Below are 15199 nucleotides of genomic sequence, written 5' to 3' on the forward strand. Positions count from 1 at the left end.
TGCTGCTTGGCCTGCTGTGTTCATCCAGCTCTACACCTTGTTATCTCTGCTTCCTGAATGAAGTACCTTTCACTAGAGGGTGGGAGGATTGGTTTCTCCCTGTCAAATCTGTTAATTGTTTCAAAATAGGTTGATCTGAACATTCTTCAACCTTCAAAACTCAAGTGAATATTAATAATAATATATATCATGTCCATGTAATTCAATCCTTTCAGCCCTCTATAATTTTCAATGTTCAAAGCTGTACCTCCTCCAAGGCCAATATATCTTTCCTGAGGTATTGTGCCCAAAATTGAACATAGTGTTGCAGATGGAAGGACTGAGCTGTACAGATCAATGCAGATCAAGGAACACTTAGCTAATAATGATCCTACTATGATAGAATTTAATATTAGGTCTGAAAAGAAGAGATAAGTCACAAGCCAATGTTTTAAATTCAGGTAAGGCTAACTTTGGGGGATAAGACAGAAATGATCAGAGTCATCAGGGACAACTGCAAAGACCTTATCATACAAGGGAAGCTGTGGGCAGTATAGATCCATAAATGATAACGTGCAAGTGATATTCAAATTTTGAAATAAGAAAATGGCAAACGTTCTCAATAGCGACTTAGGCCTGAATTTTCACTGGCATGGAAAGGGTCTCTGGTTGAACCAAAACGACAGTACCACTTCACCAATTCCAGAAGATGTGTCCTCAAACCCGATATCCAATCTTTTCACTCAGGTAGGGACCGAAATAAGGGCAAGTTGTTGCCTGCATATCTACAGTTCACAAAGGCAGCTGTAAACGTAAAAAACGTGCCTTCAAATAGATCGAATTGCACTTTGTGGGATGCCCGGAGCATGGCTCATGGGTTTTGTGGAAAAGGTCGAAAAGGTCTAAAATTATTTGAATAGAAAATCCTAATAGATTGGTCCATCAAGTACCTTGGGAAAGGTATGGTGCACTTTAGATTTGTTAAGAATAGATATGAGCATGTATAAAAAAAATCAAAAAATCAATTTGACACATCAACATCAGAATTGGGTGCATGTCAGTTCACAGTTTGATTGACAGCTCCAATTGGGTATAAAGTCTTTGTAAGGATTTAGAACATAGAACAGCACAGCACAGGAACAGGCCCTTTAGCCCACCATGTCTGCGCCGTTCATGATGTCATTCTAAACTAATCCCGTGTGCCTGAACATGGTCTGTATCCCTGTATTCCCTGCCTGTTAATGCATCTGTCTAAATGCCTCTTAAATGTTGCCATCAAGCCAGATTCTACCATCTCTCCTGGCAGCATGTTCCACACACCTACCACCCTCTGTGTTAAAAAAAAATTGCCTCGCACATCTCTTTTAAACTTTGCTCCTCTCACTTTAAAACTACTTGCACTAATATTTGAAAATTTCCATCCTGGGAAAGACTCCAACTATCTACCCTATTCATGCCTCTCATGTTGATATTACTTCCATCAGGTCGCCCTTCAGCCTCCGATGCTCTAGCGAGAACAATCCATGTTTGTCCAACCTCTCCTTATAGCTAATACACTCCAATCCAGGCAACAGCCTGCTAAACATATTTTGGCCCCTTTGCAAAGCCTCCACATCCTTCCTATGTTGTGATGAGCAGAACAGCAGACAAAACTCCAAATATAGCCAAACTAAAATTGTACAAAACTCCAGCATGACTTGACAACTTTTCTACTCAATGCCCTGACTGCTGAAGGCAAGCAGGCCATGTGCCTTCATTGCCACCTCATCCAATTGTGTGGCCACGTTCAGGGAGCTATGGACTTGTACCCCAAGATCCCTCTATAGATCAATGTTCCTAGGGACCCTGCCATTTATTGTATACTTTCCTCTTGCATTTGACCTCCCATTGTGCATCAGCTCACATGTATCTGGACTAGACACCATCTGCCATTTCTCCATCTAATTTTGCAACTGGTCTAAATTCTGCTATATCCTTGACAACCTTCATCACTATTCACAATTCCATCAATTTTTGTGTCATCTGTAAACTTACTAACTGACCACCCACATTTCACTTATGGATATTACAAACAACAGGAGTCCTAGAGCTCTAGTTAGAAAACCACCACTTTACAACTGGCCTGTGTCTTCTATGACCGAACCAAATTTGTATTTAACATATCAACCCAACATAGATCCCATATGACTTAATCTTTTGGACCAGCCTAACATGAGGGACTTTGTCAAATGGATTAATAAAGTCCATGTAGTCAACATCCACAGCCCACCCCTCATCAATCATCTTCATTACTTCCCCAAAAATCTTAGTCAAATTTATGGGACAAGACCTCCCCAACACAAAGCCATGCTGACTATCTCAAATAAATCCATTCCATTCCAAATGCAAGGCAATCATGTCCCTAAGAATCTTCTTCCATAATTTCCCTATCACTGAAGTAAGGCTCACTGTCTTATAATTTCCCAGATTATCCTTAACAAAAACCCGAAGAACTGCAGATGCTGGAAATCAGAAACAAAAACAGAAATTGCTGGAAAAACACAACAGGTCTGGCAGCATCTGTGGAGAGAAAGCAGAGTTAACATTTTGGGTCCACCAACCCTTCTTCAGAGCTGATAGTAACTAGCAGAAGGTTGGTATATGTGCTAAAGAAGGGGTTGGAGGAGGAGGAAGGAGTGAACAATAGGTGGAGATGGAGGCCAGAGATAGAGGGAGAAAAACAGCTGAGCAGACAAAGGAATGGGTAAAGGCCTGTCAGGGAGAATGATTAGCTGCTAATAGGGATCATTATAAGTGACATTGTGTTGTTTGTGGTAGCAGTTTGTGATGGCAAAGTCTGGTGTGTGAGGATTGGGGTAAGGATATGGGAGAAGGTGCTCAGGACTAAATTATTGAACTCAGTATTGCGTCTACAAGGTTGCAGGTCTAGGCCCGAAACGTCAGCCTTCCTGCTCCTATGATGCTGCTTGGCCTGCTGTGTTCACCCAGCTCTACACCTTGTTATCTCAGATTTTCCAGCATCTGCAGTTCCTACTATCTCTGATACTTTAGAACTTTGTTTTTTCCAGCTTGGACTAAGCTTTGCTGGAGCAATGCAGCGAGCCTGAGACAGAGATGTTGGCTAGGGAACATGGTGGTGTGTTGAAATGACAGACAACTGGAAGATCAGTTGAAAAAAACGAAAGAACTGTGGATGCTGCAAATCAGGAACAAAAACAGAAGTTGCTTGAAAAGCTCAGCAGGCCTAGCAGCATCTGTGAAGAAAAAATCAGAGTTAACGTTTCAGGTCTGGTGACCCTTCCTCAGAACTAGAAGCTCAGGGTCATTTTTGCAAACAGAACGTAGGGCTTCATCTCCCTGGTGTAAAAGAGAACACATTATGAGCAGTGAATACAAAAGTCTAAAGTGAGTGAAGCACAAGTAAATCCCTGCTTCACCTGGAAGGTGTGTTTGAATTATCCTTGATGCCCTTCTTAAAGAAAGTAACAACGTTGGCTATTCTCCAGTCTTCTGGGACCTTATCCTGAGGCTAAAGAGGATACAAAGATCTCTGTCAAGGCCTCAGCAATTTCCTTCCTTCTATCCTTTAGTGTCCTGGGATAGGTCCCATTAGGCCTGGGGACCTATCTACCTTAATATTTTTCAAGACACCCAACCGCACCCCCCACCACCTTTTCATGAAGATCGACATGCCCTAGAATACCAACATTCCCCTCCCTCATCCTGCCAATATCCTTATCCTTTTCCTTGGTGATTACTGATGCAAAATGCTCATTAAGGACCTTACACATTTCTCTGGCTCCATGCATAAATTCCATCCTTTTTCTTGAGTGGATCTACCCTTTCTCTAACTACTTTCTTTCTCCTAATACATGTATGAAATATCTTCTGATTCTCTTTAATCCTATTTGCCAAGGACATTTTATGGCCCTTTTAGCCCTCTAAATTCCTTGTTTATTCCTGCTTCCATTATATTCCTCAAGGGTCTTGTCTTATTTCAGTTTCCTAAACCTTACAAAATCTTCCTTCTTTTCTCTTTGATTAAACTTTCAACATCTGTTGTCATCCAGGATACCTTAATCTTACCATCCTTATCTTTCATCCTCACAAGATCATGCTGGTCCTGATCAATTGCCCTTGAAAAGACTGCCACATGTCAGATGTGAACTTAATGTCAAACAGCTGTCCTAATCTAATTTCTCCTAATAGTGTTATAACTAGTGTTGTATTATGAATGTAAACATATGTTTTCAAAAGTGATAATGTGCTTGAATGATTTTATAAGGAATTAAGTAGTCGAAAAAAACTTAAATTCAATTTTTTTTTAAGTGAGAGTGTTTTTTGAAAATAATGAAGTCTACAATGGATGTATTACATGGAATTAATAGCTGTATGCCAATAGAGTGCATCAGCCCAGTGTCATTTTACATAAGACTGGGAACTAATGCAAGAATGTTCTGCTGAAGTCCTTCTCAGTCATATTTCTGAGTCTGAGGTACGTAGTTAATAAATGTTCAACAGTATGTGCACTAGTACAGTGTCTAGTTCTCATTTATTTAAAGCTCCTCGAATGTGGTCCTGATATACATACAACTGCAACTTAATTTTATTTCATCTCAGCATACCTCCTGAGGTCCTGAGGTCAGCTCATTGTGAATACTGGATGAGTTGGCTTGGAGGTTTGAATGCAAAGATGGTGAGTGAGTTGGAAGGCATGGGTTGGCATGAGTTGGTATTAAGTCGGCATAGGATCTATGAAGGGCAATGTGAGTACGTAGAGTGGCATAGCTTAGTATATATGTAAGGGGCTTTGGGTGGGAGGCATTCAGTTGGCTTATATGTGACATGGTGAGTACATAGGGAGGATAAGGGAAAGTGAGAAGTGAGAGCTAGGGGGCTTTTTTTGTTTTATTCTTTTTCTTACATGTCCTGGACCACTGCCTCTTTCACACAAAACGCCTTTGTATCCCTGTGTGGCAGACCTGACTCTCATTAGCACCCAACTCCTGGAATGATAATGAGTACATCAGGGGTACTTTCTCCCAAATCTGGTTTACGGAGTTTGCAGAGTCAGTGCGCCCAACATAAGAGCAAAAATTGCTCTTATGCTTTAGTATCAATCTTCACACAGAAAATAAAATTCCAGAGATACTTTGGAAACTAAAAATAAATTGAGATGAGGAATTAGATTCAATATAAGTAAAAATATGCAGAAACAAATGAGTTTATAGTTATAGAAATCTCCAGAGCCTGATGGTTCCCATCCTAGGATAATCAAGGTAGTAGATGAGGAAATTGTTAATATTCTTGTCATGATCTTACATAACTCTCTTGATTCAGGACAAGTCCACTTCCTTGGAAAATTGTCAGTGCCATTCTGCTATTTAAGAAGGGAGATAAACTAATAAATTATAGGCTAATTTGTCGATTACAAGTTAAAATCACTAGAAAATCACTAGAATATGTTATTAGAAACAAAATGGCAAATGGATAAATATGAATGGATCAAGGAGATTCAATGTGGATTTGTAAAGGAAAAGTCACAGGCTAATTTTGACATAGAGAATCATAGAACTGTACAGTACAGAATGATGCCATTTGACTCATCATGTCTGTACCAGCTCTCGAAAGAGCTAGTCCCAATCTCCAGCTAGTCCCAATCTCCAGTAAATTCATCACTCTATGCTTCTATCTTCATGTCATCTCTAACCTTGGACTTACACGGTTAATGATAGGATGCTGGGGAGTGTTGTTGAACAGGGAAACCTAGGGGTTCAGATACACAGTTCCTTGAAAGTGGCATCACAGATAGAAAGGGCAGTGAAGAAAGCAATTGGCATGCTTGCCTTCATCGGTCAGAGCACTGAGTACAGGAGTTAGGACATAAAGTTGCAGCTGTACAGGGCATTGGTGACACCACTTTTGGAGTGCTGTGTACAGTTTTGGTTGTCCTGCTCGAATGGATGTTATTAAATTGGAAAAGGTGCAGAAAAGATTCACCACGATGTTACCAGGACTGGAGGATTTGAGTTGTAAGGAGATGCTGGATAGGCTGGGACATTTGTCTGAGGAGCGTAAGAGGGTGAGGGGTGACCCTATAGAGGTTTATAAAATTATGAAGGGCATAGAGAAGGTCTTTTCCCTAGGGTAGGGGAGTTCAAAACAAGAGAGCATAGGTTAAAAGTGAGAGAGGAAACATTTAAAAGGGACCAGAGGAGCAATGTTTTCACTCAGAATGTGGTGCGTGTAGGGAATGAACTGCCAGAGGAAGTGGTAGAGACAGGTACAGTTACAACATTTAAAGATATTTGAACAGGCACATGAAGAGGAAATGTTTAGAGAGATATGGACCAAATGCAGGCAAATGGGACTCGTTTTGTTTGGGAAACTTGGTTGGCATGGACAATTTGGACCAAAGGACCTGTTTCCATGCTGTATGACTCTAGAGCTTTTCCAACTCTTTAATATGTGTAGTGAAATTAAAAGATGAACTCATAACTTGATTATTTCCCAATCAGTTCCCACTAGCAAATACTCCAGTGATCTGGTTGCTGACATCCTCAGGTACTGATTCTGCCAAATGGAAATCTTGTTTTCGCCATGTTAGTGGAATGGTCATAAATTGTGATTCTATCTCTGTTGGCCAAATGCCCAATGCAGCTGGAATACCTTGCAACGGCTACCATTTCAGAGGGTGTGTCTGGGCCTCTTTCCTCTATATTCAAGGCCACAGGAACCTCCCCAAGTTGCATTACTTGGGTCCAAAGGATGAAACAATATGGCCCTGTTGTTATCATCTTACTTTGCATACAAGTTGATAGAAACAGCTTTGATTGGTGATTGCAATTTCTCCAGTGTTGTATTATTGGTGGGTTTTCTTTTGCATTTCACTGATGAAGCCAAGGCTCTTTCAAGTGAATTACTTCAGCAACCATTACAGAAGCCAGTTCCTTCCTCATGAAAATTTATAGACCATCTCACATGCTCAGTGAATTCAGAGGATAATCTGACCCAAGAGGATGAACTATAGTCAATAACTGACTATTTTACAGCTATGTGCCTGCATCTTATAGGAAACATGGATTTATGATTTTCATCTCTGAAATATCTTCTGTTGTAGTTCACTATCTGGTCACAGCCACCACCACGGTTTTCAAAAACCAAATGTTCAGATGTAGAACTGCAAGAAAGGGACAATAGATCTCAGTCAGGCAAGATTAGCATCTCCTGTACTGTATGAACAGCCAAGCTGAAGACGTTGGGCAATCTTAAGAATGTTAAATGATAACAAATATTGAAAAATTGCGAAATCAGAAATCCTGAAAGGCGTATCATACAGAATAAGCTAACCCAGCTCATTTCTTTAGCTAAATTTTACCAGCTGTTTGGAAAGGGCCTGGTTAAACATAGTGGAAGGAGTCAGGGGGGTCCTCTGGCAGCTTTTCACTACCAGCAGAAATTTAATTTTTTAAATTCTTTCAGATATAGATTCTAACTGCAGAGTCTAGAGAAGACTGTGAAAAAAAGCCATATAAATGTTCATCTATTAACCCTTTTAGACCAAATGACCTGTACCACAGAACCCGCCTCTCTGGCTGCTTTCTGGCCCAAGGAGGTCTCCTTGTTAGCAATAGCCACACTCATGGCAACAGGAATGTTGTTGGGTTATAGTGCCTTCAGCCAATTACCAGAACCTGGCAGTGGTGCTGCTGAGGTTAAAGTGCTGCCGACCCTCCGATTGGCCTGACAGTTCTGAGAGGCAAGCATCATTCTCAATTGTTTGTGGAACATTCTTTGTTCCAATCCTACTCGGGTCTCTCCCCTCAACACTTTCTCCAGGACATCAATGACATCAGCGATCTGAATTGCACTCATCTTCACCTGATCCATCTCTGACTCCTCCTTTCCCTTCCTCAATGTCACTGTTTCCATTTCTGGGGTTAGGCTGGCCACTGATATCCACTACAACCCTACCCATTCCCAAAGTTACCTTGACTGTACATCCTTACACCCTGCTTCCTGTAAGGACTCCATCCCATTTTCCCAGTTTCTCCATCTCTGTTGCATCTGTTCTGACAATGCCACCTTCCACAGGGGGGCCTTAGAAATATCCACCACTTCCTTAACCAAGGATTCACTGCTACCGGGGCCCTTGCCATATCCAACCCATCTCTCACACATCTGCCCTCATCCCTTCCCTTCCATCCCACAACAATGACAGGGTTCCCCTTGACCTCATTTACCATCCCACCAGCCTCAACACCCAAAGGATTGTAAGCTGCCAGTTCTGCCACCTCCAATGGGCTTCCACATTCAGACACGTATTCCCCTCCCCTCCCCTCCCTTGTCGGCATTCCACAGGGACTACTCTTTCTGGGACACCCTGGTTGACTCCTCCTTCACTCCCAACATCAACCCACAGCCCCATTGCACCTTGCCCTGCAATCATAGGAAGTGTAACACCTGCCTGTTTACTTCCTCCCTCCTCACTATCCAAGCTCCCAGACACACTGTACAGGTGAAGCAGCGATTTACCTGCATTTCATTCATCCAGCCTACGGAATTTGCTGCTCACAGTATGGTCTGCTTTACATTGCAGAGACAAAGCGCAATTGAGCAAACACTTTGCAGAATACCTATGTTCTGTCTGCAAAAAAAATGTCTGCCTGCCACTTCAATACACCACTGTATTCCCACACCAACATATCTGACTCAGGCCTGCTGCAGTGGTCCAGCAAGCCTCAGCAGAACCTTGAAGAACAATATTTCCTATTCTGTTTGGGCACTCTGCAGCCTCTATGACTCAACATCGAATTCAGTAAGTTTAGACTCCACACCTGGACCCATTATGACATGGACTGCTTTTAGTACAGTCACCCATTCTCACTTACTCCTAGATAAAAACTAAAAGAAATGCGGATGCTGTAAATCAGGAACAAAAACAGAAATTGCTGGTAAAGCTCAGCAGGTCTGGCAGCATCTGTGGAGAGAAAATCAGAGTTAACGTTTTGGGCCCGGTGACCCTTCCTCAAAACTCTGAGGAAGACTGACTCGTAGGCCTATCATCACTTTAAACGGGCAGCACAGCTCAGCCATTCACTCTTACTCTTAGCTCTTATTAACATTTATTCAGCTTCTCTTGTGTCTTGGCCTGCTATCCATAATCTCCTTCTTTACTATCTCCACATATCCACTCCCCTTCCTCCTTCATCACCCCCACCCCAAGCAAAACCCCCTTCCCACCCCACCTCATCTTCAGCATAAATACCATCTTTTCCTGGTTGCTATCAGTTCTGACAAAGAGTCACCAGTTAAATTTGCTTTCTTCCCACAGATGTTGCCAGACCAGCTGAGTTTCTCCAGCAATTTCTGTTTTTGCTTCAGATCTCCAGCATCGACAGTTTTATTTTTGTTTTACCATTCTCAATTGAATGGCTGCCAAGTGTCTGCTAGCTTCTAACTGTCTTCTAGACTTCTAACTCTCTGCTAGTATAAATGCCACCAAAGGTTCTGCCACCTATCACCATGGACTCAGGACCCTGGCAATGGGTTATTTACTTGCTGCAAAAATACAATCTATTGTATCTTTCTAGTAATTTGTGGGTTTTTTAAAATATTATTTCATGAAATATGGGCATTACCAGAAAGGCTTGTATTGTTTTGCCCATCTCTAATTGGCCTTGAACTGAATGGCTTGCCAGGCCACTTCAGGAAGCATTTAAGAGTCAACTGCATTACCGTGTCTGGGGTCAAATATCAGCTAGACCAACTAAGGAAGGCAGATTTCCTTTCCTAAAGGGCCTTTGTGAACTAACAATCAACAATATATATTCATCACTGAAACTAGATTTCAATTCAAGATTTTACTGATGAAATTTAAATTCTACTGGAAGCTGTGGTGGGATTTGAAACATGTCCCCAGACCATTTACCTGGAGCTTCTGGATGACTAGGCCAATGATGTTAGCATGACACCATCTTTGCCCTCTTAAAAATTGATGACAAGTTCTTCAGTGTTGTGAAGTGTTCAAGACTCATTGTAATTCAAAAAGATCCAATGATGGCAAACTCTCATTAGTTGTAAATCAGCTTTCCATATGATATTATTCCATAAGCCACATAAGTATTTAACTATCACTTTTGACTGTGTATTCATAATACTTTTCAACCTTCACCTCTCAGAACCTGAACGATCTGTTCTTAGCAAAGGCCTTAGCTGCAACCAAGCTCAATGAATTTCAATCTTGGTACAACACTTCTGGTGCCTTTGCATTTATGCCCACTACTTTCACCGTGACTCTTCACTTTTTCAATAGGCCCTCTTACCCTTCTCTGTACTCTTTCCATGTGGAGCTGTGCCCCTGGCTCCTTACCTGCTCTATGTCTTTTTACAGGAAGACAGTAGGCCATTCAGGCACATGAGTCTGTTTTCCATTCAGTGAGATCATGGCTACTCTGTGGCCAAACTCCATATACCTGCCTTTGGCCCATATCACTTAATACCTTTCCTTTGTTGTTTTTTAAGTCTCAATTTTATTTATATCAAATTATCTAAAATTTATCTCTTAGATTTTCACTAAGAAGTGCCAGAGACTACCATAAACTATCATTGCTTAACAAAAGTTGATCTACCTCAGATTTATCTACCTCAGATTTTGACCAAGAAGTGCCAATGACTGCATCGCCTCTCTCAATTTCTCTGCTCCCCTTTCTCAGCCTGACCTATCTTCCTTTGGTTTTTCAATACTCCATTCTCTCAGTTCCAACCCTAACATTGTCATTGAACCTGCCAACAAGGATGGTGCTGTTGTGGTCTAGCAGAGGCCGAATGCCAACTCAATAACAATTCTAATTAACCCCTTCCTCCATCTCCACTAACAAAAATCTAGCATTATTTCCTTGTCTCCTCTATAGTCCCTCTCTTCTAAGGCTTCCCTTCTCACTTTCCTCCAACCACAATAAGCCCATTTCTACCTCCTTTCTAAACAGGACTGCCCTGGTTGATGCACTGTTTCAGTCTAATACTGATCCAATGAACTTTTTTCTTTACACCTGTCTCTTTCTTAACATCTCCCATCCCAACAGCTTGTCCAGACTTTTTCCACCTACATCCACAACACTCATGATAATCTACACAGTTTTTTTACACAGTGGGTGTTCGTGTGTGGAATGAACCTCCTGAGGTAGTGGTGCATATGGGTGCAATTACAATGTTTAAAATACATTTAGATAAGTACATGAATAGGAAAGGTTTGGGCCAGGAGCAGGCAGGTGGGACTAGTTTAGTTTGGGATTGCATGGACTGGTTGGATCAAAGGGCTGTTTCCGTGCTGCATGACTCTATGACTCTATAACTGGATGGATACATATGGTAATTAAGGAGTTAGGAGGCCATGCGGGTGTGGGTTTTGCATGCCAGGTGGGCAAGGGGGTCAAGGTTCCCAGTGGGTGAGGGGTCAGGGTGCCGGGTGCGTGAAGTTTAAGGCATCAGGTTGGTAAGGGGTGTCGGTGCCAGGTGAATGAATGGGCTGACAGCCAGGTAGGAGAGCATTGGGGTGTCTGGTGGGAGAGGTGTATAGATTGTCAGGTGAGTGAGGTGGGTCATCTGCCAGGTGGGTGGCCACCTGAATAACAATGAATAAAACAGCCAGGAAATAAAGGCAGGAGCACATGCCCATTATGCAAATTTTCCAAGGTTTTTGGAGCAGTAGTTTTGAAAAGATCATTGCACTCACTATTCAGTATTAGACTTCAGCGCCTGTTCAGTTTCTCTTACCTATATTTCATTGAGACGATAAAAAATACTCAGAATGCAACAAGGGATTTTCCTTTGTGGTTTGAAGCCCCATCTAGTGGCTGATGAAGGTTAAAACCAATCCCATATGTTGCGATTTCATGCATAAAATCTGAAATATATGGAGTAATTAAGTCATATAGCATGGCAACAGATCCTTCGGTCTAACCAGTCCATGCTGAATTTAATCCCAAGCTAAACTAGTCTCACCTGTCTGCTCCTGGCCTATATTTCTCCAAACCTTTCTTATTCATGTACTTGTCCAAATGTCTTTTAAACATTGTAATTGTACCCATATCTACCACTTCCTCAGGAAGTTCATTCCGCATACAAACCACACCCTGTGTAAAAAAATTTGCCCTATTGTCTTTTTTTTACAGCTCTCTCCACTCACCTTAAAAACGTGTCCCCTCATCTTGAAATCCCCCATCCTAGAGAAAACACACCTGCCATTCATCTTATCTATACCCTTCATGATTTCATAAACCTCTATAAGGTCACCCCTCACTCAACCTCAACATGACTTCCCAACTCCTACACTCAAAGAACAAAAACAAAGTTGCTGGAAAAGCTCAGCAGGAGTGGCAGCATCTGTGAAGGAGAAAACAGAGTTAAAGTTTCGGGTCCGGTGACCCTTCCTCAGAACCCTTCCAGACCCGAAACTTTAACTCTGTTTTCTCCTTCACAGATGCTGCCAGACCTGCTGAGCTTTTCCAGCAACTTTGTTTTTGTTCCTGATTTACAGCATCCGCAGTTCTTTTGGTTTTTATTTCCTATACTCAAAGGACTGAGCAATGAAGGCAAGTGTGCCAAATTCCTTTTTAACACCCTGTCTGTATGTGACACAAAAATCAAACGGTTATGTACCTGAACCCCTAGATCCCTTTGTTCTACAACACTACCCAAGGCCCTACTATTAATTGTACAAGCCCTATCCCTTTTTTTGTACCAAATGCAATACCTTGCATTTATCCAGACTGAACTCCATTTGCCATTTTTCAGCCCACTGATCCATTTAATCAAGAATCCTTTGTAATCTTGGAAAACTTTCTTCACTGTCTAATGCCACCAATTTTGGTGTTGTGCGCAAACATACTAACCGTCTAATGCCACCAATTTTGGTGTTGTGCGCAAACATACTAACCATGCATTCTATATTCTCATCCAAATCATTTGTGTAAATGACAAACAAAAGAGGACCCAGAACTGATCCTTGTAGAATTCCTCTGGTCATAGGCCTCCAGTCCGAAAAGCAATGCTCCATCACCACTGTCTCTTTCCTGCCGTTAAGCCAATTATTTATCCGATTCTCAAGGTTACCCTGAATCCCATGTGACCTAACTTTACTAATAAATCTACCATACGGAAACTTGTTGAAGGCTTCACTAAAGTCCAAGTAAACAATGTCTACTCTTCTGGCTTCATCAATCTTTTTGGTAACTTACACAAAAAAACTCATTCAACTTTGTGAGACATGATTTTCCTCGCTCAAAACCAAGCTGACTATCCCTGATCAAAGCTCCTACACTCTTTATATGTATGGACAATCTAAAGCTTGGTCAGAAAGATATATTTTAAGGAGCAATTTAACGAAAGAAAGGAAGCTGGAGAAGCTAACAGGTTTAGGGAAAAAAAATTTAGCTTTGCATCCAGGCATCTCAAACTACAGCACCCAAGGGTGCAAATTGAAGATCAGGGATGCACGTGAGAGTTTTTTGGTGGGGGTGGGGGGTGGTACTCGATGGAACAATTTTAAAGAAATGCTGAGAAATTTAAATTTGAAGTGTGACTGGACCAGGAGCCAAGGCCAGCAAGCCAAGGGGTGCTTGGTGAATGTAACTTATTGTGCACTAGAGTACTGGCATTAGAGTTTTGGGTGAGCTCATATTTTCACAGGATGGAAGATGAAAGGTGGGCCACGAGAGTGCTGGAAAGAATGGCAGTCATAAAAGCATGGAATTCCTTCCAAGGAAATATTTGTTTGCAAATTAGAGTCAGGATGACTTTATTTTCTGATTTTCCAACCTATACTCCGTGCAAGGGTATTTCCCATAAAACCTTAGGCTCGTAGAATCATAAAGTTCTACATTCATTATAAAACAATTTGTATTAAAATTGATTTGCACTGTCCATAATTCCTATCACTTCACATCACACAGAGAAGTGGAAATAATGATCCCACTGCCATCTCACTGACATGCTGTACTATCAGTTTGCAACACTGAGTAATCTAGCACACAAGTGTTGATATACATTTACCTAGTGACATCATTAGAACAAGGAACAGTAACAAAATTACAGCAATCACTACCATGGAAACAATTTTTTAAAGCTTTACTTTATGTAAGAAAGTCAATTGTGAAGAGCACATAAATAGTCTACAAAAATTAAATGAGTATGGGAAGATCTGGCAAATGGAGTATAATGCAAGAAGGTAGGTAATTGTCTATTTTGACAGAAATAATAAAAAAAGAAGCATATTATCAAAATGGTGAGGGTGTTGCTGAATTCTAAGATGCAGTGCGATCTGGATATCCTACTGCTTGAATCACAGAGGGTTAGTGTGCAGATATAGCGAGTAATCAGGAATGCTAATAGAATGTTATGTTTTATTGTGAGGGTAATTGAATGCAAGAGAGAGGAATTATGCTTCAGCTACATAAGACATTGGTAAGATTGCATGTGCAATACTGTGTACAGTACTAGTGACTGTGTTTAAAGTGTTATTGCATCAGAAGTAATTCAGAGAAGGTTTATGAGACTAATACCTGGAATGAGCAGATTGCTTTATGAAGAAAGGCTAGCCAGGCTAGGCCTGTGTCCTCTGGAGTTCAGGACAGTCAGAGGTGACTTAGTTGAAATATATAAGATCCTGAGGAGTTTTGGCCGGGTGCATGTAGAACGGATGTTTCTTGTGGAAAAGTCTAAAACTAGGGGTTTTTGGTTAAAAATAAGGGGGCACTAATTTAAGACAAGGATAAGGATTTTTTTTTGCTAAGGGTTTTGAGTCTTTGGAATTTCCTTCCTCAGAAGACTGTGTATACAAAATTTTTAAATAATTTTCACGCAGAAGTAAATAGATATTTTATTACCAAAGAGATGAAAGATTATTGAAGGTATGCATGATGTAGAGCTGAAGTTAAATTCACCCCATTGAATGGAGGAGATAGCCTTAAGGCTACTCTTAAGAGTCAGAGAGTCATACAGCACAGAAGAGTCCTTTTGGACCACCAAATCTACATTGTCCTATCAACACTCGTCCCTCTTTCCAAACTTTGGCCCATGGACTTGAATGTAATTTTAAGTGCTCACTCACATGCTTTTTAAAGGTTGTGAGGTTTCCCAGCTATACTGTCCTCCCAGGCAGTGCATTCCAGGCCCCCTAACACTCTCTGGGTGAAGATAACAAGGTGTAAAGCTGGATGAA

Source organism: Rhincodon typus, chromosome 2 (genome assembly GCF_021869965.1).
Source record: "Rhincodon typus isolate 14 chromosome 2, sRhiTyp1.1, whole genome shotgun sequence".
NCBI lineage: Eukaryota > Metazoa > Chordata > Chondrichthyes > Orectolobiformes > Rhincodontidae > Rhincodon > Rhincodon typus.